This window comes from Homalodisca vitripennis, chromosome 6 (assembly GCF_021130785.1).
Source record: "Homalodisca vitripennis isolate AUS2020 chromosome 6, UT_GWSS_2.1, whole genome shotgun sequence".
NCBI lineage: Eukaryota > Metazoa > Arthropoda > Insecta > Hemiptera > Cicadellidae > Homalodisca > Homalodisca vitripennis.
In genome coordinates, this window is record NC_060212.1 from 150,083,366 (window position 1) to 150,109,591 (window position 26,226).

Here is a 26,226-nt window from a genome sequence, read left to right on the forward strand (position 1 = left end):
GAGTAAAACCTCTTTGACATCGGGTGTTTTAATTGAGATTTGAATAGTTTGGGATTATTGAATAAATGTGAAGGCATGACTTTTTGAAAACAGATTTTCGGATTGTATCCAACGACTATTATTTTTGTGGCATAAGAATTTGCAAAACCTTAAAATACAATTGTGTATTGAATAGAGCTATTGGAAACGTTCACGTTTGGAGACGAAAGGTTAGTGACAAAACGCATCTAGAGATATAATCCAATCAAATACCTAGGTTCCAACATACCTGGTATTAAAAATGTATGAGATATTTCAAACATGAACCCTTTCTTCTGCAACTTCCGACTTTGATGTAATACGTTGAACCTGACACTTTAGTGATCTACTAATAGTTATGAGGGTTGGGAAATACTACATCGCGACGTATTACAAATACTGACTTCACCTTCACTTTCACCGCCTGATTCAGCGATCTATTTGTAACTGATCCTCAACATTGCACCATCTCTGACCTCACACACAAGGACAACCCTGGTGCTGCGCGAAGAAAGGAGTACAAAGCTGAATGAGCGACGACTACCCTAACCCTTTTGCAGACAACGCCTCAATTAGGAGATTTGAAATAGGTGGAAGATGTATGAGCACGAATATTTTATACGTTATATTATTGTATACATAAATTCCAATCGAACCGTTCTAAGATGTCATACATAATGCTGAGGGGGACCATTAAAGTGTATGATACTAGTTATAAAAATATTACATACTGAAAAATAGAAATGCTGCAATGCATCTCGACAAATTCTGTAAAACTAATAAGGTGCCATAATACATTATCTGAATGCTTCTTATATCATTACGTTAAATTTTATTTTAAAGCGATTAGTTCATTATTTTCATGAGCTCGATAAAGAATAGTTGCAGACATTCGATTTACATAAAGATCTCTGCTTCGTCAATGTAGAGGCTAAAGGCAAGTGCAACAAGTTTTAAGTCCTATTTCACTATGAGACAATTATAAAGCATTAAAGCATTAAACTGGATAGCGATAAAGAGGAGCGACACAATTCTCTGTTAATTTACCTACTGCATCTACTGAACACAGTGTACAGTTGCAGACAAAAAGGAGGATTGCAACTATTCTCATTTAATCTGTGTAGTCTTCACAACAATAAAGAGAAGTGCATTTTGCCGGTGACCACTGCAGACTGTAACTTGGAACTTTTATGTAACTGTGAAGTTCAAAAGAAATTCTTTAAAAACTATCACTGCATGTCTATTATGAACGATCTAACTAGACGTAATCATAACGGCGTAATCATATCGCACTCACGTGTTAATTCAGTTTTAAGAATCAGTTTTTGTAGGAAACGATGATGCTCATGATAATATTCATGGTATTCCCAGTACACCCAGCAGATTTGCAAGGTAGAACAGCTGGAGGAGCAAGACACTATGAAGAACGGCACTCAACAAGACGTTGATACATCTCCTCGAGCTACACCATTTCGCTTTCACCAAGGCTGCATTGGTCTTGCTGCACCACTATAAAAGGTTGCATCACGGTTCATACAGGGTTTTGGCAGAACTCCAATCTCGATAACCAGCACATTTCAGCTCAGGGTTTATGTTTATGAAAATGTGCTCTGTAATAAAGTGAATTTATACCTACGCAAGCTTGTATTATATGACATTTCTTCAGTTTTGTTTCTTTCTGCACGGCAACTGAGCTTGCTCAGACTGTGCTCTTGTGGTAACTTTGTTTCAATAAGATACGACTATATTCCAAAGCTTTTCCCAAAGTTTCGCCACCTAGGATCCACAAGGATTCGGTTCGATATTGGAGTCTATATAAATAAAACCTTTTTTACCACGTATTCTTATTTTTATACGTAAGTTTTTGAGGAATATAAATTAATTATAAAATATACTCTTTTGCTATTTGAATTGGTAACACATATTTCGGTTGTCATAAGCTAATAACGTTATGTGTAATTAAATTTTGTAATTGAACAGACAATTCAAAAAACGTGTCACATGAAGATTCGACATTCAATTACCTTAAATTTATGACTTCGCGTTCGATTTTAGCAGTTTTTATAAAGAGTTTTAGATATAATTTTTCAAATTTAAGGTAAAGAACTCCATCTATCACAATAAAAACTTCGGGGGATTTTATACTGTACAATGCTCATCTCGACAAACATGCATAACAGGAAAGATCCAGAGGCCATTTGAAAATAGGATTGTTAACTTCAATCAACCCAAAAGGTGGCCTTCAAATAAAAGCGAGCAAATTCCTCAAGTTTTAGCAAGTTTCAATGCCATTATAATTCAATACGATTAAACTAAGAAACTTTAAAAATAAGTTTTTGAAACAATATAAACTAAGCGTCTGAACAAACTTTTTCCTTACACAATGAAAACGAACTTCTAGTGCTGTGGATAGCAGTGTTATATATTATAGCAAAACCTGAAATACAAATATGAAAACTTCATTATATGCTATCACAAAACGTATTTAATAAAGACAAGCGTTCTTTTAAATTAGCCTTTGATATTATCAATAGTGACGACTTGTGGTGTCATATTTCACAACTAGCCGAAATAGCTTTTATTTTTCAAAACAATAAAGTAATAATTTTATGTATTTAAACTATAAATACAATTTTTACCTGGCCTATACCACTATGAAAATGCCAATAAATAATCGTATTACTTCATACACTGTACATATAAACGACTGTTTAAATTAATATTGATATAAAAAAAAAATCTTAAACACTAATTTTTACACTTACGGGACAAAAGGGTTACATCTATAATTATGAGAAGGGAATAATTAATTCAGTATGATATACCTGAATTATTATCGTAATTCATTAAGCCTTACCTAAAATGCTAATTTCGTTGAAGACCAAGAGAATGAGCAAAGAGACTAGAGTGGTAGTCTTAGATCGTATATCACCAAAGAGACCTTGAACAGGAGTATTCTCTCTGTTTCTGTTGAGGGTATTTGTTTGGAGGATCGTGTTTTTGTTAAAGTCCTGGGAGTTATAATTGACAATCAGCTAAACTTTCTTAAACATGTTGAATTGATTTCTCAACGTGCAATGTGTAAATTGAGAGTTTTTGAATAGATACAGAGCGTTAATTCCAATGCTTTCAAAGCTGCATATTGTAAATTCTCTGGTATTTCCATCAATATATTACGCCCTTCCAGTGTTGTTTAAGTATGAATTTTCTATGTAAATTACCAGCACGCAATATTTGGGTGTCACAGTTTTAAAATACGAATTGTACTGTTATGATTAGTTTGACGTGAGTCGATTTGTAATTCATTAAGCCTTACCTAAAATGCTAATTTCGTTGAAGACCAAGAGAATGAGCAAAGAGACTAGACTGGTAGTCTTAGATCGTATATGTACTAACCATATTACATCGCATTTTAGTACTAACCATAGGGTGGCAGTTTTGGCTTTTTTAAATTTCAGTGAATCCTTCGTGACAGTCACTTCATCCTTTGTAAGCATTCATCCACTGTAGCTGAATTGATTTGAGTATTCCTGCCGTATTCAATGTTCTGTACAAACATTGATACTGCATAAATGAGGATCATACTTGCGAAACCAAAGGATCTACCGTGTCGAAAGCTCAAGGACGATCAACAGCTGAGCAGTCCCAGTATGGCTGTGCCTGCCTTCTTGGCGATCCACCCGCGCTCGCGCTCCCCTTTACTTTCACCAGCGCCGTTGAATCATCGCGCCATGCGGCGGCCGATTCGTTTACACAAAGGTCCTCAGCATTGCGTCACGTGACCCCTTAGCCACGCCCTCTTCACCCATTGTCACGGAACTTTTATAAATCCGAGTCTGGTTATGAAACGGTCCTTATTGAAACAATACACGCTCATTTGCATAACTCCCCTTGAGGGGCCGATGTCAGCCGGGGACGGGGGAGGAAAATACAAGACATCATAAATAAGGGATCAACGTCGAGCCAAAGACATAAAATCGCGTGGTACTACGTGCCCAAGTATTAGGTGAGACCATTTGTCTCATAGAAAATGAGTTGGCACACAATTTTTAATTTTCAAATATATCATAAACTAGAAGATTTATATTCAATTTCAAAATTGACTTCTGTTTATTTACTACCAAGGCCTTGTAACATTAACTGGTTACTTTACGTAGCGTGTATCCATAAGGTTAAATCATCCCGAGTGTGACTACTACTATCATTTGTGTGTCATAAACCACTTCCATTTACTGCTGAGTAAAGAGCTTTTGTCTACTATTTCTCGGCTTTGCACTTATAACTACGAATGCTAATATTATATCTTTAGGGTCATACTAGCAGTCACCCGTGGTTTCAAACACAATTTCGCAGGTTTTGCTTCTTAATGAGGACTTCTGGATTGATTTAATTATATTTCAGGAACCAATGTTTACCTTGTTGCCACGATCACAGAAATACGTCACCGAAAAAGGTTTATATTTAAGGCCATAGTAATTTACTTCGTTCTTCGTATTTTTAGTTCCATAGTTGATTTCGCCTTGTTTCCCGATCAAGGAAATACGCATCACAGATCAGAGAAGGCTACTTATGTCAAAATGAACTTAAGAGTTTTACAGCAGTCTTCCTATTTATAGTAAACGTTACATAGTAACTTTGTCTTTTATGTCTAATATTTGCCAAAAAATGTACAGTTAAAAGTCCAGTAACAGTGACATTATTTAGCCTACATGTTTATTTCTTTATCTGCTTACCTCCTCTATCTTTATGTAAGCACAGTCCAGCGAACTTTACATCTAGCATTGAACTTGCCGAATTCTTCAAAGAGAGTCTTTGAGGTCAAATTATGACCATCTTATGTTTTAAGACATATTCTAATGTGTACTTGAGTACTTACACAATCGCTGAAATCTAAAAACGGCGTAAAAACTCACCGTTACTCTTTAGAGAATTTACATACTATAAATGTAAACAAATAGAAAATAGTAATTAAATGATTAATGGTTATGCTGTCATAAAACAATGTTTATACAGAACAGTTGATTACATTTGACACGCTGTTTCAATTAATATTTCACAACTTTAGAAACCAAAATAGTATTTTTGTAACTTTAAAAATTAGTGGGGCGCAGCCCGGAGGAATTATTGAATGAATATCATGCTTATATTCATACGAGGCACCGTAAGAATGTCCTTGAGTACAAGCGGTCGAATAGTTTACGCGTTAAAGCAAAACAAACAAAGGCACTGTTGCATTTATAATATTATCAAGATGTTCTTAGAAAATGAACAGAAGCCTTAGCTTATCGTAAAGACAAAATCGTTAGACAAAGCTTTAAAGTAAGGACAAGTAATTCTTCGCTCTTTAACTCGCTAACATAACGAGATTTTCGAGCAACGTCAGTGTTTACCAGTTATTATGATCAACAGGCTATTGAGAATATCTCATGAAACTAAAATTTTCTTATGCTATTATCACAGACTATACATATTTCAAGCTGTGGCAACCACAACGCAAAAAACAGAATCAAATGTAACTAATTTTATCTGAACAGCGGTTAAACATGAACTTGCATGAAGGGAAACAACGTGAGAAAGCTACAAATTACTTTTATATTTATTGGGTGTCAGTTTTATCACCTGAATTATTTTTCTATGTTCTTATGATTAAATGTAAACTATCACTATAGTTGTCAATTTTACAATTAAGATAAATGAATTTTAAACTACGGTCACATTTAATTTGGCTTGACAATGAATTAACTTCTACGTCTCGAATGCCCCAGTAAAGTGATGGGTTTTAAGAAAAATACTGGATTATAGAGAATCACGTGTAACGCTCTAATGTTGGACTATATCTAATATAATATACAGTATAAAGATTGCATAGGACGTGATGATCTCAGTCGTACAGGCTGCTTGTCTGTATCACACGTCATCCCACTGTCGACGATAGAGCGTGCGTGTGTGCGTGTGTGAGTGGCGAGGTCACCGGCCTAGTCATCTGCATGCGCCGGCTGCTTCGGTCCCAGCACCAGTCATTGTTCTATTCACCTACATCGACACCCACTTGCTGACTGACTGTCACCCTTGACAGTGACACTTCCTTGCAGTCTCGACATGTCCCGACATGTCTGCTCCGAGAGCGAGCAGGATGCGACCGGCGCGGCGCGGCAGGACCACTTGTTTCAACACATCCACGCCTGTTAGGACTTGCAAAACAAAGTGGGCCTGCTCTGTTCTTCTGTATCCTGGTTTCACTTGCCGCAGGCAGGGGTAATGGTTCTATTTAAAACTATTGGAAAACTAAAATAGTGATATTTTTCAGAAATGTACTGATAACTAACTAATTTATAAATTTTGGAATCAGCAAAGAATTACTTGCTAATTCTAAGGCTAAATGCATAAAAATGTTATAATTTAGAAGACTTGAAAAATGTTTTTTTATTCGGCCTAGTTAATTCCTGTCATTGGAAGATATATATTCTTCAATGCCCAATCAACCACAGTATATCCGTCTATAACAGACCTATTTACATAATCACCTCATCACAATCATCAACCGACGTAGATGCCAAGGCACGGGAATATGAAGTATCGACATCTCGATCACTGCCGGTCGATCGATTACATCAACCTCTTGGATCGTGTCCTTGGGTCTTCTGGGCGGGCGCCTAACGAGTGATTAGCCGAAGACCCCTAGGGCCCCGCTGGTGTTGCCGGTTATGTTATAATCACTCCACTTTCACTCGTGCTTGCCATGGAAGCACTGCAGCATTGACATCTACTTTCCCACGCGACCGAGCCGCAGGTTGTTCTAACTGGTTCCAGTGGACAGGCCGACCGGAAGTCGCTACCGCTGCTGCTGAGGTCTTCCAACTCTTCCGGATGTCCACTCCGATGGTCGCTCATCTGCCCGGTCAGAACCGTGGTGTCGGTTGCCCTAATAGGTTCTCCGCTATTACACAAGACACGGGTATGGTGATGTGGTACGGCGGCGGCGGGCGAAGCAGTGCTTGTGTTCAAGGGAAAACTGGTGATTATCTCACCTTCTTTGTCGAATCGTAATGACGACGGTGCATTGAACGGAGAAAGCACGTAAAATTAAACGAGGAATGATTGGTTTTAGAAAACTTCATGTATCCGCTGTACGAAACTGAGTAACTTGAACCGCCCATTTTCTGTTAGAAAGTGAATAGCAGACAATAACGCTGTGAAGAGCAAACTGCCATTTGCTTCAGAAATTACAAATAAATCGAAAAATGCCATGATCTCGAGCTGAGATTCGAATACGCCCTCGGTGAGATACCTACGACATTATTAACAACTTTTGAAGGTTACGTCAATATATATTAAACAACACCGTGTATAGTTACTTTGCGTACCATACCAAAACCAAACAATCGAATACAAAAGTGATTAATTAAAATTTACTACAAAATTACTACTCAGTACACACACACACTTCTGCCAGTAGCCCAATGTAGCAAGTGCGACGGTTATCACGAGATAACCAAATCAAACGAAGTCGAGCGTGGCTTCTGCTTGGGTAGATAACCGCTGAGCGATCCTGTCCTTGCAAGCAGACCGCCTGCCCGGCCATTGGTGGTGGTTGGGAAGTCAGCTTTAACCCTTTGATGCACAGGTTGTGCTGCAGAGGGCTTTTAGCCATAATTTCGGCTGGTAGAATAAGACATTACTTACTTTCTCAAAAACCACTAGGTTGACTACAGGCCAATTCAGGATAGCAGGTTAGAAACCTATGCCTAGACTCTTGAGATGAGCAATTTAGATAATTCGTCTGATCGGTTACTTTCTAAACTGATCCAAAAATTGAATTGATGTGGATTGGTTGCTAAAGTGTATTACTGTAACGAGTATTTCCAGTTAAGAGGTTTGCACATGAAACATAGCACAGATGGTAGAATTCATTAATACTATATTTCGTACAAGGCATGGAGCAAACAAGACAATAGTGATAATCTATATTTAGCAAGTATTTCACACTTACTAAGGATAAAGTCTGTATAGTTTCATATAATGGACATTGGACTACTTCTCACCACGCTAAACCAAGGAGATAACAATGAGGATAAAAATACCAAACAGAGCAAAAAGGAGGAAAATTACCATGACCCGTGACTAATAAAAAGAGACACCGTTGACACGGTGGATGTGTCGAGTCGGGGAGGAGATAAATAAAATGTAAGTGGGCAGCACTTGGCAGCGCGGTCGGCGAGATCAGACCCAAGGTCGCGACAGATCACCCACGATCGTCTCGGCGAGCCCGTATCGCTCACCAAATCACACCTCACCAGTCCGCTAACAAGACTACATAATTCCTACACAAGCACACCGGCTCCCATTTTACTCCCAAACAAACCACGCTTACGGCTCACGGCGATACGTTGCTTCAAATTTATTTTTTGGTCCTACAAGGGCCGGATTTTCAATCTTCGGTCATCCAAACTGGATTCTGGCCATCCCGTGTTCTGTAGATGTCGTGTTCTGATACCAACAACAACTAATTGATTAATAATTAGGTTTAGTTAACAAGTCTGTTATTTAGGAATAACCAGTCGTGTTCATGTAGTCTGCAATTTCGATATTTAATTTATGCATTTCAACAAAATTTAAGCAAAATCGGATGCCATTAAAAAAAGTCAGAATCAAAAACATTCTTCATCGTGTCTTGAAATAATGTTATGCCCAAATTTAGTGTAGATGACATAGTTGTCGACTGGATCTTTAGAGATAAGGTGTTACTATATATTCACTTTATAGACTGTATTCAACTTTTTCGTAGCCGTCACTGAAAAGTAAGCTCATGCCAAAGTAATCGATGTCTACCAACATAGCGTGTATCTATCCATGATGTAGATGCTCAATATGTGATCAGTCCCCGCACACAACCATCCATTGGTAATATTTCTGCAATCTCGGTAAGCTATTGTTTTGTTTGTTTGCAAGAGGAAGAGTTGGCACAGTACGGGATGGGGAGTACTGATGAGAAGTGCTCCGTCCATATACATAACTTGCACCTACGCTCTCTGTGACCCTTACTCATAGTCTGATCGACTCTCAAGCGCGAGATGAGCAGCAATAATGAAAAGTGCTCCGACCAGGCAGAACTTGAACCTATGTCCTTCGAACGCACTTTGCACTCAGAGACTGATGCGTTAGAACGTGCGGTAATGACTCTCAAGCGCGAGATGAGCAGCAATAATGAAAAGTGCTCCGACCAGGCAGAACTTGAACCTATGTCCTTCGAACGCACTCTGTACTCAGAGACTGATGCGTTAGAACGTGCGGTAATGACTCTCAAGCGCGAGATGAGCAGCAATAATGAAAAGTGCTCCGACCAGGCAGAACTTGAACCTATGTCCTTCGAACGCACTCTGTACTCAGAGACTGATGCGTTAGAACGTGCGGTAATGACTCTCAAGCGCGAGATGAGCAGCAATAATGAAAAGTGCTCCGACCAGGCAGAACTTGAACATATGTCCTTCGAACGCACTCTGTACTCAGAGACTGATGCGTTAGAACGTGCGGTAATGACTCTCAAGCGCGAGATGAGCAGCAATAATGAAAAGTGCTCCGACCAGGCAGAACTTGAACCTATGTCCTTCGAACGCACTCTGTACTCAGAGACTGATGCGTTAGAACGTGCGGTAATGACTCTCAAGCGCGAGATGAGCAGCAATAATGAAAAGTGCTCCGACCAGGCAGAACTTGAACCTATGTCCTTCGAACGCACTCTGTACTCAGAGACCGATGCGTTAGAACGTGCGGTAATGACTCTCAAGCGCGAGATGAGCAGCAATAATGAAAAGTGCTCCGACCAGGCAGAACTTGAAAATATGTCCTTCGAACGCACTCTGTACTCAGAGACTGATGCGTTAGAACGTGCGGTAATGACTCTCAAGCGCGAGATGAGCAGCAATAATGAAAAGTGCTCCGACCAGGCAGAACTTGAACATATGTCCTTCGAACGCACTCTGTACTCAGAGACTGATGCGTTAGAACGTGCGGTAATGACTCTCAAGCGCGAGATGAGCAGCAATAATGAAAAGTGCTCCGACCAGGCAGAACTTGAACCTATGTCCTTCGAACGCACTCTGTACTCAGAGACCGATGCGTTAGAACGTGCGGTAATGACTCTCAAGCGCGAGATGAGCAGCAATAATGAAAAGTGCTCCGACCAGGCAGAACTTGAAAATATGTCCTTCGAACGCACTCTGACTCAGAGACTGATGCGTTAGAACGTGCGGTAATGACTCTCAAGCGCGAGATGAGCAGCAATAATGAAAAGTGCTCCGACCAGGCAGAACTTGAACATATGTCCTTCGAACGCACTCTGTACTCAGAGACTGATGCGTTAGAACGTGCGGTAATGACGCTCAAGCACAGTGAGTTTCTTAGCTCTAACATCACCAAGAAACTAAACTACTTCAGCTACTATTAATGATAAAGAGAATCTAGTCATTTGAATGATGACTGTTGAATTCTTTGAATTTGAAATGTACAATGTTCAAAATAAAATATATCAAAAAGTGTTAAAAAGATTTATTATTGTATATTAATAATTGTAATTCATAATTACGCATTGTATGTATAAGTAACTGACGAAGAGTACCACAGCTCAGTATAATTAATGAACACAGTATCTACACAATCTGACATTACTCAATTACGTGAGTCCGTATGCAAACAAGGAAGAAATTCTGTCACTACCCATTCACTATAATAAATAAATCAAATAAAATATGTTTAATAAAACACAAATCAATGACATAATAAAATAGAAATTGTCCAGTGATATCAATAATATCAGACCGTTGGTTCCCGTTTATACTTACGTGAGTTCACGTTGGATCACTAAATGCTAAGAAAACATTTATTATTTCGCGTACAATGACGAATTGTTATCGCTCCGAGTAGCAATTAAAAAGAAAGATTGGTCCAGAGAAAACTTTTTCTACATGTCAACATAACGCCAACCAGTATTTGCCCAATGGAATATTAGTTTTTTATACCGACAGCGATGAACTCTTTGTCTTAATGTGCTTTTCATAATCTGTTTATATACTAGTTATCCTATAACTTCTTCTAATATATTGCCTCCTTGGACAAATCAATTAATGGAAGTCACATGGTGTTAATTGAAACTATGAGGGAGATGAGTTAGTTGACAATTTTGTTGATGATTTCATAAGGTAGTATGAGGACATGTGTCGTCTTGCAAGAAAATCATCCTAGCATCCACGTTTCTACCATCTTGATCAATAACATACCTGAGTAGGATTGGCTGTTTATTACATGCTGTTCTCGACCAAGCTTTAACTGTTCATACCAGCACACAATGCCGCTGAACAATCTGGGTTTCACCCCCGTCATAACACTTTGAATGCCGTAACATAGTTAACTACCAGGCATACTAACTAGACTTTATAACACCAAAAGCAACATATGCTGCACATTACGCTTCCAGATCACGTGGAAGTACTTAGAGCAAATCCATCACGTCATATCAAGTCATATATTTAGTTTATAGTGAAGTGTGTTAAATTATAATTCTTAACATGTGTAATATGATTTGGTAAAAAACATAATAGAGTAAAAAAACACTCTTATTATAGAGGTATTCAATAGGTCTCTTTATCGGTTTGAGGGATCTGTCTTCAAGACCATTTGATACGCTGCTAATTACACAAATTTTTCGAATCTAAAGTTTTTAGTTCCTACACTAAGTTAATGTTCGATTTAGACTTTATATCCTATAATATTATAGCAAAGTATTGAAATAATTTAAATCCTAGCTCATGCCTTATACTAAGCAAACGCTTAGTTGCAACATATCAAAATCCACCTAATAAACTTTTAATCAACAATTCTGATCATTTTTATTTCAATAATCTCAATATTTATTGGAATTTGTCAAAATTTCACGAATATTATTCCGTGTTCTCCCTTACAGCCTATAATTTTTATTTGCAGTTTGAAAATATCCTTTTAATTCCGTAAGGTATTTAAGGAACTGTATACCTTCAACACAATATAAATTTCCCTCTCAATGCAGAATAAAGTGTAGTTTCCGCATTTCGTCAGTTCTCAGTATGAAAACGAGTATATCATATTAGTGAACACCTCTAACTCCACAATACGAGAAAATGTCTGGAAACAACAACATTTACAAAACAATAGGTCTGGGCACATTTTCTAAAACCAGGAACGATAAAACTGATACTTAACGGCACGTACACGTTTTGTAAAAGGGGAGTTAAAGTCACCTGTAGAGATTTGACTACATAGCAATACTGTAGTAATGCACATTATTCAAACTCTTTTTCTTTAACGCTCGTAATTTTTGTTCCTTCACTGCATCATCCTTTTCCCAAGTTCTAGATGCGCCGCTGAGTTTCCAACATTATTATTATATCTTCCAGCCAGAATAGGCCATAGGCAAATTTAGAACCCGGAACGGAGAGTATACAGGTTACGCCAGGCAATGAGGAAGTGGGGGACTGTACGCTCGTCCCCTCGACCTATAACATAGGTAGGTCTCACAGCGTAACTTGACAACGCACCATTATATAATCGTGGGCCGTGAACACATCCATTGTCACTTCTATTTGACCAATTGTATCGCTGAAGAACCCTTACCAGCCTGGAAGATTCAGTGTGTGAATATTCACACTTCGACTACAAGCAAGGGAACATCTTTATGGTTTTAAACGATAGTTCATGACACGAGTATTACTCCCATTTTAAAAGAAACAATGAAAAAATAAAGGTTTGGTACAACCATACGCCCCACTACACTTAGTTTTATTTTTTTTTTGGGGGGGGGGAGGAAGTGGTATCGTCCCATTAGACTTTTCATCCATGATAACACTGTGTTATCAAATTAGGCTTCAAGCCTGGACAATAAAAGCAACAAACACTTCATCAAATCATAACCTTATCATTTTTGTTAATTTATTTTCAGTTTGGCTTCGCTTCACATCTTTTAGTCTGTTTCATGAGTTAACTTATAATTTATTCTAACTATTTGGTTGAATTGCATAATTTATTATTTTACGAATTGTTGTCACTTTTCCTCCTATCATTATTATTTGTGTATTATTGTTTAAAGAAAATCATAAATATTTAAACTTTAAGCGGTTACAGTAGGTTAGTGATAGTACTGCAGATAGGTCATGTAGTAAAACTATTTCATAGCTGCATTCCCTTATTGGTCATCGTATACATACAACTTGATTGGTTGAATTTACTAAAATAATTTGTTTACAAAATCTCGCTTATAAAAGAATTAATAGAAACTAAGAATAATGTGAAAACGCGGTATTTATTACTATCAGTAGCGTAAGCAGGAACAGTAATAAGTATAGTCCAATTCCACAATTTACACGATGTAATTATTTATGACAATAACCTATAAACCAATTCAAAACCTCGAGAGATGCGTCTTAATACCTTAGAAACGCCAAAGCTCTCTTAAACGAAAATTACGGATGTTTTCATGGGAACGATCGAGATGGCCTCAATGGTGGTCACGATCTACGTAAAGTATAACACTCGTGGAGAGGCGGTCAAACGCTTCTGCCTCCATCACACCATCTCATCAAGAAACTCATCCAATGAGTACAACACCACTCGACCTGCAATGACTTTCTTTAAACTGGCCTCAAAATTAAATTGTAACTAAGAATTAAGAATTGTAAATAATAACTTAAGATATATTAATTTGAACCCGTCATAAAGCCACGGTATGTCTAGAAAACATGGCAGTTAACAATATTCTGAAGTTAATATATAAAAAGTATTAAAGTCTTGGAAAACTGTAAAGATTGGAAGATTCTGAACGTCAATTTCGTTAGTATTAAAAGAACAATGTCTTGGAACTCGGAAGATCTAGATGCTACTTCATTCATTTGAACACTGGTCAAAACATAACCACCATTACGTAATAGTAAAATCAATTGATAGTAATATGAACTACTTAAAACAATGAATAGGTCAAAAGAAAAATCTGTAAAAGCGAATTTTAAATTGCACATGGTCGTAGTTGGTACATGCCAGTCATTAAAGTAAATCTCAGGACATTAGTAAACCCCTTCCTAGTAATTGACGGCTTGCAGCTCCGGCTCGCAATAAAAAGTCAATCTAGAAGGGGTCCTATAAAAAGATGGTACCAAGATTCCATTAGTCCGGTATAAAACGCGAGGGAAAACGGCCATTTAGTATACAAGGAAGTCACGACGCCCGGAAAGCGTGACATTCTAACAGCATCGTGCTAACCTATTTCTGTAGGCCTTGTGGCGTCCTGTGGTGCAACGTATGCGGGATGGATACATTAATTGGCGAAGTCCGCGTTGTTAAAAGTTGACAAAGGGTAACAGGGTGTGAGCGATCCTCGTGTCTTCTGGCAGGCTCCCGACGTCGCTGGGGCAATTAGAACGAGGATGTGCGGAGTGCGGAGCGGAGCAGATTCGCTTTCACGGCAGGAGGAATCAGACCACGGCCGGTGGTGAAACGCGAACGTGCCCGGTACAGAAGTGGCGGTGACCCGTGAGTAGCAGTGACCTCTACCGAGCACCGGAGTTACGAGTGACGAGGAGGAATGTTCGGGAATTGATCAAAATTGAAGATTGATCACAGTGGATGAATGTTTCAACTAGGCAGTTGATGAATTAATCTGGGATGCGACTGGGAGTTAGACATAGAATTCTCACCAGTCGAGTAACAAAGTATAAAAATGGCTCAGTAGGCAATAATAACATGTCTTGCGGTTACAATTGGAGGAAATAAACTAGTGAAAAAATACAATGGTTGCAAACACTGCAATGATGCTATGGCGATAAAAATTTCGCCTTCACCTAAGATGAAACTCTTCTCTAAACGTCCAAATGAGTTGATGTTCAGAATTCAACTCAAAACCATTAATAAGGACAAGCCAAACTCACAAATAAATTATTTAGAATCTCTTATATAAAAGCATAATGAAATTCTCAAATACTGTGTAAGTCCAAGGGTGTTTTGCAAAACTTAACAGTACTCTATACCTTTGGGTTGCCACTTTGACTGCAACAAAAATATTCAAATCACGCAATTAAACCCAAAGACAAATACACATATTAATAAAGATTGGACACAAATGAGGAATGCCGTATTGAATCTCGTAACAAAGCCAACATATTGGACTCATAAAGGGTATGTATTTGATTACTCTTCATAATCTCATGAAATTCAGATGATGCAAAATTACTACAAATTTGAAATGAGTACTAACATTTACTAGATATAGCGCTACAGTGGTGGATTCTTTTTATTGGTTCTAGTACTAACCTCAGAGATGCTAGGTTTGGACTGTCCAAAACAAAGAAGTGTGGTTACTGGATAGCCTTACTACGTGGAACACGAAGTGGACGCGCATAGTGATGATTGACGCCATGGCAAGGTATTTTAGAAAATTTGAAGAACTTATAAAAGAATACTTGAGCAACATTGTTGCATATAACAAAACAAGGTAGAAGTAAACTACACCACGTGTCATAACAGGCTCCACTGAGGTTGCATGAAACATTTCACATCTATAATTAATTAATTTTCTTCTCTAGATATCCTGGGGACAGATGGGTAAAAAGTTGACACGAAAATGACGCAACAAAGAACTCATTCTTTTAGAAATGAAGTTTCATGCAAAATTTAAGTGTACATATGAAATCTTTCTCAACAACTCTTGCCACTTGATACATTCAGATTTTTGTTCATTAAATCGACTTTCATATCAGTGATTAATTAATAAAAGTCTACACACCAAAACCTCGTAAATTATGTTACACACTAAAACCCCGTAAATTATGTTACACACCAAGACCCCGTAAATTATGTTACACACCAAGACCCCGTAAATTATGTTACACACCAAGACCCGTAAAATTATGTTACACACCAAGACCCCGTAAAATCATGTTACACACCAAGACTCCGTAAATTATGTTACACACCAAGACTCCGTAAATTATGTTACACACTAAGACCCCGTAAATTATGTTACACACCAAGACTCCGTAAATTATGTTACACACCAAGACCCCGTAAATTATGTTACACACCAAGACCCCGTAAATTATGTTACACACCAAGACCCCGTAAAATTATGTTACACACCAAGACCCCGTAAAATTATGTTACACACCAAGACCCCGTAAATTATGTTACACACCAAGACTCCGTAAAATTATGTTACACACCTAAGACCCCGTAAAATTATGTTACACACCAAGACCCCGTAAATTATGTTACACACCAAGACCCCGTAAAATTATGTTACACACCAAGACCCCGTAAATTATGTTACACACCAAGACCCCGTAAATTATGTTACACACCAAGACCCCGTAAAATTATGTTATATGTGTTGGGATTGTTAGGCTACATATGTTATTATGTTACAAGTTTTAATCTATTGTGGGTGTATTCAGGTTGCTTACAGATTTATTTATATTGCTATTTTCTCGATGCCATGGTGGTTTACCCATAACACCAATGTAAAAATATTTGCTAACGCGCATCCAAATTCCGTGGAGTGACATGTACTATATTTTAAATCAGTGTTCGTCTATATAGATAAATATTCATGCCCATTTTGAAGTTTACATGTCAGTTAGATATCGTGCGAATAGATATGCAAACATAAATGGAATTTTTCCAGCTCCTCGAATGAGAGACAGGCTTCGCTAAGAGAAAAAGAAGCCACTGGAGAGCCACTTACAACTCATGCATAAAATTGCATACGATAATATGTGCATATACTTCTAAATCCTATAAATTACGCATGATTATTGAAAAATATGAAAAGTTGGCATGCACTATCGGTAGTAGCATTTTGGAATAAAAAATTTGACCATTCAATGTAGATATAAGTTTTAGTACAAAGAATGCGTCCACAACAACTAGTACCAGACTACGGGGGTTTCCAGCTGTAATAATTGTGAAACTGAGGACGAAGAAAAACAAAGTTCTCATGGCTCAAGAACTTTCACACAAGAGATATGCAACAACAGTCTACAACGAGCTTTCGCACCTCGGCTAATCGACACCTCAGCGTCTTATCCGACACGGAATCTTATCGAATCCGTCTTTTAAATTCCTAAACATTCTATACAATTAATAGTGTTCGGTTAATAAAACACAGTAATTGATATTTGTCACCTTTCCACCCAACTCTTCCTTTCCCATAGATGACTTCTGTTCGTTCTTCTGGGAACTCTTAATTTTTAAAAGAATTTCACTATATTATTTTCAAAAAATGTGAAGAGAGCAACATCCTTACTTCTCTGAATGTGTTTTGACATAACTGAAACTAGGAATGGCAATCATAAAAGTTCTGCGATTCATTTGAAGATGAAATATAATGAATTGAACGATGCCTAATACTAAAGAAAACGAAGAAAGTTGAAGTGTTTGACTAGTATGGACCGTGTACATTAAATATGTCAAGTTGAAATTATACAGACTGATACAGCGGAACACCGAAGGACCTGGCCGAATGTAAAGAAAGTCTTATGAACCGATCCAACAAAGTAACTTAACCACATGTGTTACTATGTTATGAGATAAAATGTCATATCATTTGTTCCAGTTTATTTACAACTTTCTACTCCATTTTCTTGTTCCCATCATAGTTATCTCTATGATTGAGTTTAAGATCAATCTAAAACGTTAAAAGTTTATTTTTACTTTTTGAGCCAAAATCGATAAAACTCTTCCTTGGACTAAGGGAAAACCCTATTTACAAAATTTCTGGAGTCTTTATATCGGTGTTATGATCTCACGGGTGGACCAACATCACGATTTAAAAAAGGCCTTGTAGGATTCCTATCAGATATAATCAAATACAATCTCGTGTTGAATCGTTTAACTCATATTGACAGAAAGCAAATGCCCACTTTTAGCACCATCTTGAAGACATTTGATCAACCACATTTTCCTTAGGTATTGTTATCATGGTTGCACTAACCAAAGTTGAGGCAGAATCATTTTGACACCAAAAAATAGAAAGCTCGCAAAGAACTTTTACAACGCCAAAAACCTTGTGCGGTGCGGTCGTTGGAAACTACATTCACCTGAGTACTAACAATATTACAAATCAACTGTTCTCTGTTCTGAAAGCCAGCTGCTCGAACAGTCATGTCACCGCCTCCACCCAACCGAGCCGCCAACCGGCCAGATATCTCACCTCACCTCGCCCTGACATTTCAGCCGAGTCGTGATTGTGATAGGCTACATGTGCTCAAGGTTGCTGCAACGGCACGGGCGCTGCAAGCTGGGTGCGGAGACGGCACATTCACTGATGGAGAACAGACATTGCAGGATATTAGGTGGGAACCTTACCAACCTTCCAATACGAACCTTCAGAGGCGATATATACAACTTTAACTTTATAATTCCGCGCTTGAAGATCCTCTCAATATATAGTATTAGCGATAGTGATTACGGATGAAGGGCAAGCTAATCGCTTCGCACGCACTCACGCACCCCCACACTCAAAAGCGCAGGGTTGGGTTTGGGACCAGCCCAGCACCTGCTGACTGGCCAGGAGACAGGTTACATCATACAGACTGGTTACGATAATTTTGGTGTATTACTTGCTCTTTAGTATCATTATTCTCGTTAGGACATTTGCAATAAAATTCAAAATATCATAAAATTGGATATCATTAACGAAACGCAGTAGGTGACTAATAGTGATGTAATACTATCGTGAGTGTGAGTGTGAACCGACCTGGGCCTAGCCGCAATTCTTAATTGATAATACTATAGTTATCAAGGTCGCATGGTAGAGATTATTTTCAATTTATCCTAATATACGTAGTGGCAAAACTTACGTTTAATTGTAAAAATCATTTCATTATACATTGCGCCGCAATAGGGAACAGCGTTAGTTCATAGGTTTTTTTACGAGAGAAACATAACAAATATGTTTAAAAATTTCAACAGAAATTCTAAAATGTGCGCTGTTTTATTTTGTATTAAAGGTTATTTTATGTTTGAAGGTTTCTTTTATAATTAAAAAAAATCTTATTTGTAGCTTATGCACAAGGTGTTGTTGTATATATACGGGTATCGTATATTTAATTATTACAAAATAAATACTAAATATGTAAGTTTTACGTCATATGTTGTATCTATTACTCGACGTCAAGAAATGTATTACATTACTGTAACCTCATCAAAGTAAACAGTAAGGAGTATCAAAAATCTAATAAAGCAAACCGTGACAGATTGAGTTGCTAACACAAAAAATATATTGTGTTAAATGGGATTCAGATATAAAAATGGTAATAATTTGCATTTAAAAGAAAAACTCGTATAGTAGCAGTTTTACCCATTTTCAGTTGCTAAGCAAAACAATAAAAAAGCGCAACAAAATTGACTCATGCAAATCAAAGTACTTTTTATAAAGTTAGCTGATGTACGACTAGACAGTGAAGAAGTGAGTTTATTTTTATTTCACAAATAAGAAAAACACAAAGTAGAAAACAACTTCTACTTAAGACTAAACAAAATAACGTTAGATTCCATTAGACTGTCACGAATATGTATAAGGATATCCCATTCTGAAGTATTATAATTAACAGTGTACGACAAAACTTTGCATGATTTAAATTTTAAAAAACTTCCGATTAAAGACAAAATTAAATATTTAAGATTTAGATTGATGCACAATTTAATGGTCTTTGATTAGTAAATTATCGATATAATACGATTCGACACTTCCGGTGTCGATCACACTTTCACGATTACCCAATCGTCACCAAACGGGTCGATCACATTTCCAAGGTCAAAATAGTTTGGGTTTATCACCCTAAAATATATCCTCCCAAGAATCTAACTGATCAGTATTAGAGCACACAACAGACATGTGTGTCCCATACGGGTTCAACTAATCGTGATGCATGGTGTTATCTAGTTTATTTAATTCTCCCCTAATATATTTTGTTCGCGCCCACATGGGTACGCTTCTCTTATTTTATCAAACGAGGGGACCTGACCCCTATGACGACATAAGAACAATAGACATTAAAAGCGGGCAATAAATTTCAATTTATCACGGAAGCACTTTCATTCTGGCCCTTCACTCCTGGACGCTTGTATTAATTATCATTGTTTAGAATGAGTTGCTGAACACAAATTCTGAGTAAAATTGAAAGACGTCAATCACTCGTTAAGTACTATTTTTTTACTAACAGTGAGCAATATAGCCTTAACAATGTAATACGATTATTGGTCCAGTAATATTTGAAGGATTGCGATATCAACATTAAGGTAAGGCATTTTGCAGTTCAATTGTTACAGAGTTGTATTGATCACGAAGGTGACATCGGGAGACAAATGCTTTACAAATGTTTTTTGATTTTGTGGAAAGCAAGGCATCATGCCACTGACTTGCTTTACCAATGAGAGCTTACAGCAGTATTTAAGACCAATTCCAGGTATAAAAAATACTGCTCGGATTCCACACTACTGTAACTCCTGAGTGCATTGTGTTGCATGTACCTGTATTTGGAAAAGGAGTTAAATAAATTTGAAAATTACAACAGCCGCCAGAGAAGACAATTATTTTTGTCTTACTAATTGTGATTTATTCATTGTTGTTATTAATACAATATAACCGAATAAAATATAAAATTGTTATTTTGGTGATTAAACTTAATCAAGCAGTTACTTATTGGCGTATAAATACATTTCCGTCATAATTTAGCTATAAGTTACCTTACGCTAATATTGTACTTTTTTGTAGTTCAAGAATCATACGGTCAGCCTACGATGTCAGCATAAGCCATCCTTCTATGTTTATTATTAAGAAAATATTCTGGATTAATTGTTTTTATTTCAGAGCATATATTCCTTTAGCCCAATTCTGATTTAGCCTAGTTAACAAATATATAGCAGTAAAATTAATTGTATGGCAGTCAAATTGTAAGCCTGTGGGATTAGGTTATACAATAGATTGAACATAATAATGAGGAAAATTGATGTAACATAGTTGAATACAGAATACAGGCACTTTGAAATTATACGCAGGCTACTCTGTCCCTATCTACAACTTGTTATTACGCGATATACAGTGTTGCCAGAAAGTTTAGGGACACCCCACATAAAGTGATATACTACTTGTGTCCCTATATTAACAGCAGATTGGCTAACTCTATATATTTCTCCATTAACGCAGTGAAAACGAAGTATTTTAGTGTGACTTTCATTACTTTATGCATAAAATCTTTCAAAATATGAACTTTTTTGTGATTTTAAAATTTTGGAGGAAACACCTGTTTTTTTTAAACATTAAAATTTATAACTTCTAAAATAAATGTCCAATCATCTTAATAATTGGTACGCTGTTTTGACATAAGATATGGAGTAAATAAATGCTATTTTGGCAACTAGAAAAAAATCACTCTCACAGTTTGGTGATCGCTCAAAGTTCCTTTATTTAAAAAAAAGGTGTTTCCTCCAAAATTTTAAAATCACAAAAAAGTTCATATTTTGAAAGATTTTATACATAAAGTAATGAAAGTCACACCAAAATACTTCGTTTTCACTGCGTTAATGGGGAAATATATAGAGTTAGCCAATCTGCTGTTAGTATAGGGACACAAGTAGTATATCACTTTATGTGGGTTGTCCCTAAACTTTCTGGCAACACTGTAAGTAGGTGAGATTAGGTTATCATAAACATGTTACTAGGAGTACCAAAGTTAAAGTTATCTTTTGCGAGCGCTAACGTGATGTGAGCTTTAATTTTGAGTACTATCTCGGGTATGTGCCAGATCATTCAAAGTGATATGACGTCGAAAAGGTACGATCGGAAATCCCCCTGGCCATCAGTGCAAGCCTCGGTGCAGCGTCCTCCGAAAAGAAGAAATACATCCCTCGAGACAGTACCTAAAATTAAGCTCAGATCACGAAATACATCCCTTGAGACAGTACCTAAAATCAAACTCAGATCACGAAATACATCCCTCGAGACAGTACCTAAAATTAAGCTCAGATCACGAAATACATCCCTCGAGACAGTACATAAAATCAAGCTCAGATCACGAAATACATCCCTCGAGACAGTACCTAAAATTAAGCTCAGATCACGAAATACATCCCTCGAGACAGTACCTAAAATCAAGCTCAGATCACGAAATACATCCCTCGAGACAGTACCTAAAATCAAGCTCAGATCACGAAATACATCTCTCGAGACAGTACCTAAAATCAAGCTCAGATCACGAAATACATCCCTTGAGACAGTACCCAAAATCAAGCTCAGAACACGAAATACATCCCTCGAGACAGTACATAAAATCAAGCTCAGATCACGAAATACATCCCTCGAGGCAGTACCTAAAATCAAGCTCAGATCACGAAATACATCTCTCGAGACAGTACCTAAAATCAAGCTCAGATCACGAAATAGATCCCTCGAGACAGTGCCTGACTGAAATCAAGCTCAGATCACGAAATGCATCCCTAGAGACAGCACCTAAAATAAAGCTCAGATCACGTGAGCGTTCGTAAAGGTTAACTTTAACTTTTTCTATTTATAATTCGTAGATATATATTTAACTATTTATATATAGAGTAGCGTCCATATAATACCAAAGTACCAAAATGAAGTGATCATAGTGAAGCGGGGAAAAATGACGAAATGGATCCTCCTTCGTAATTGAAGGGCTACACAACAACAAAACTTTCAGCAATAACACGTTCAAAAGCACAACATTTCTAACCTTTGCCATCTTTTATGGTACAAGAATAATTACACCTTGTTTTCAGGATTGGAACCCATCCTGGTTTAAGGATTTAACGATCCATTCAAGATTTAAGGTGCTGACCCCAAGCAAGCACAAACCAGTGTGTGGCGATCAACTCGCTAACAACAATATATCTCACCTTCACTGATTTGTACAGCACATTTTGTGTAGTATGCTTGTAAAGTGCAGTCTTACGGTTTGTGCTTCTCGTCACATCTGTGAACCTCAGGTATATGCTTAAACTTTTTGAAATACAACTTGTTCTACTATCAAACGTTTTACTACAATTTTTAAAACCTGTAGGCGAGTAAGATTCCAATCCTTGAAACGTATTGTTTTATTTTTGCAAAATATAATGAGGACAAATGTCCAAATCCTGTTATCCTTTGTAATCAACTATTGTCAATAACACATTTAAAACAAAAAGTAATACGCTTATGTTACAAAACAAGTGCTTGGAAAATTAAAAACTGCTTTAAAAGGCCTGTACGTAGTAAATGGTTTTCAAAGGGTTGTAAGTAAATAAAATTACCACAAAATGCACTTTAGAACGCAACAGTTTTTAAATTTTCCAGGGCAAGGCCATTCTTGTGAACTTTTCGAATATTTCATCTACATCCAAAATGTTTAGTAAAGCTACACCGCCGATAGGTGACAGAGAGTATCATATGTTATATATATATATATAGGTAAATTTCTATTGACAATATTTTTTTTCATCAAAAATCTAGCTTATGCGAAATTCTACAGCGAACCATTATTGGTGCGAATGTTAAATTCAGCTCCAGTTTACCTTCCTCTTAATGCAGGGTTTTAAGCCTGACACTGTCACAGACTTGAGTCCTGGAATCTGGTCAGGTTCGTCTGAAGAGGTCTAAGAAAGGACGGCGGCGACGCGTTAGATCCAAAAAGCGTCAGATTTCACAGGCCGCACTAAGAGGAAGGTGAACTGGAGCTAAACTCAACATTCTCATCAATCAGTCCTTCTCTAGACAGTAGTATGTGTAGAAAACTAGGTTGTACCATTATTATTGTTTACGACAATTATTCCGTTTTAACAACAGATCTACGTAAATCACACACGTGTACAAAATGTCTTTAATTCTTCTGTTGTAGATGTATAACGTGTTGGATAAAATTTTCAAAGTGGAATTTCGGTAAATATTAGTAAATCTAAGCTATTCAATAAAAAAACGCAAATGGGAAAAGATTCTCTGAAGTCCCTGGAGCGAAGATTTTAACATTCACGAATGGCAAGTGTATATATAAACCCATAGTAGTCTCTGATCTTGTCAGAAGTATCAACTACTACTACAGAAGCAAGTTATCCAACTACGTATCTCAATAACATAATCCAGATTAACGAGCTAGTAAATAAGTTTTTAAAAGTACTTTAACTGTTGAGATAAAGTCGTATCACAAAAGATGTTTATAGCTCCATTAATTTGACTTTAATACATATTCATACACTTATCTGTAAATATTTAATCTTCCTACTTTACAATTCTGAAGATTGTGATTCATTTAATAAGCAATTGATGGATTAAATTTCAACTTTATTGTGAATGGCCGTCTAAAAACTTTAACCTATATATGTAATTTGTATTGACTAGCAAGATATATAAAATACAAAAACAATTTTCAGTGTCCTGCATTTATGGATGAGTAAAAAAAAAAAAAAATTGAAATATACCGCTACAAACGTTACAAAAATTGAAAGTTGCTGTATTTGTATCCAGACGTCATTTTGGGTTTTGCTAGACTATTGCAATACTACAAATCTGTCTATTGCAGCTGCATGAAAGTGTAACAGGCTTTTCCTTACCTCTTATATACATAACAACAACAATAATTTGAGCATTATTACATACAAACTCTGACATGTGTTTGATCCATATTAGAGATGTAGCCTCGAAAAGTGTTAGATAAATATTTACATAATAATAATAAACACTTTTTTATGTATTTTATATTTCGTATATTGTATTCTTTTTATATTAAAGTATTTTATGTTGTGCCACGTTTTCTCCATAAAGAATAATTAATTAGCGTTAGGCCTAACCGATTCTAAAACAATTTTAAAACATGATTACGGTCCATACGAATAAGTACGATAAAGGGAAGACGGTTTGCACTTTCATGATTATTTAAAATTTACTGCCTGTTTAAATTTATAATGTTCCCATGTCGGCGTGTGGGTGGCTCCCTTGTTTAGTAAAATATGCACGTGAGGGTTCAACTATAGATTAGGGGAGAGTGTAAATAAGCTATAAAATTCAGGAGGTACATTGTTCTGAGTAACTAGTATCCCTACACAACAAAGTTGTCAAAATATAACTTTTGTGTAACAAAGAAATCACGTTTTTGAGGTGGTAAAACAAAATTGATTAAATGTATGCACACATTGTGTTCTTCCCTTTCCATAATTATAAAACTGTATTATTATTTCTTTTGAGGAACGATATAGATATGACTTTTAATGTATATTAAATAATATATATTATATACTATAAATTTTATAGTATGTCTATTGAGTGAATTTACAATATATTCATATCGTATTTATATTATTGGTATATGTTTACTATCAAATGTAAAGTTTTTTTAAATATTTTTAAAGTATGATGTTCCCATTGTGAACACGTATATTTTACAAACTGTTATGAAAGACTTCTACAAAATAATATGAGGTTACTAAAAATGTAATATTAAAAAAGTTTATAAAGTAAAAACAACGTCAACAGTAATAAACAAATGGGAATTTGAATGTACAATATTATATATTTAAACTGCATGTTTATTGTTATTAAGGAAAGGTTCCCATAATAACATCACTTAGAACAAGAACTTTAAAATAACTTATTTCTGGTATATTTCGATCGTGTCCTGCGAAAAAATTGTTCATTTATTGTCATAAATAGCGTCGTACATCAATTTAACAGCTAGAAACACATAACTTACCAAAGTAAACAAAAAATTAATAAATTGAAACTTACCATAAAAATGCAAGGACGAGTTACTGTATTCGCTGCGTCGGCAGCAATAGGTGTGTTTTATAATTAATAAAACATAAATATTCAACGGTACATCGCACAGCACAGCCACCAACACATTACAGGCTTCTAACCTCAACCACCCACACAAAGAACAACCGTGCGCACACAACAACCAACAGACTCTGGCAGAGTCCTTTCCTTTTCTCGTTCTCCAGACCAGCTGTGGAGCGTGTGGCGTACGGAAACAGCCGACTTTGCCCGAGCCAACCCGATTTAGATCGACCGCGTCAGTTTGAAAGTTATTGAATTTATTACGCCATACAGAGACCAAACGGATCGACTACAACATTTTCATTATTGTCAAATTTTCAAGTCATTTAAAATCCATTCTCTGTTTAAAAACATACTTTCTAAATAAT

General features: G+C 36.6%; 1 protein-coding gene across 1 annotated transcript in view; it reads right to left on the reverse strand.

The window, feature by feature from the left end:
• The window catches only part of LOC124365008, a 262,674-nt gene extending 236,667 nt beyond the window's left edge, over positions 1-26,007 (reverse strand). Inside the window, exon 1 of the mRNA XM_046820884.1 lies at positions 25,808-26,007. The gene's annotated coding sequence lies outside the window, so the exon portion shown is untranslated. The remainder of the gene's footprint in view (positions 1-25,807) is intronic.
• Between the last annotated feature and the right edge of the window lie 219 nt (positions 26,008-26,226).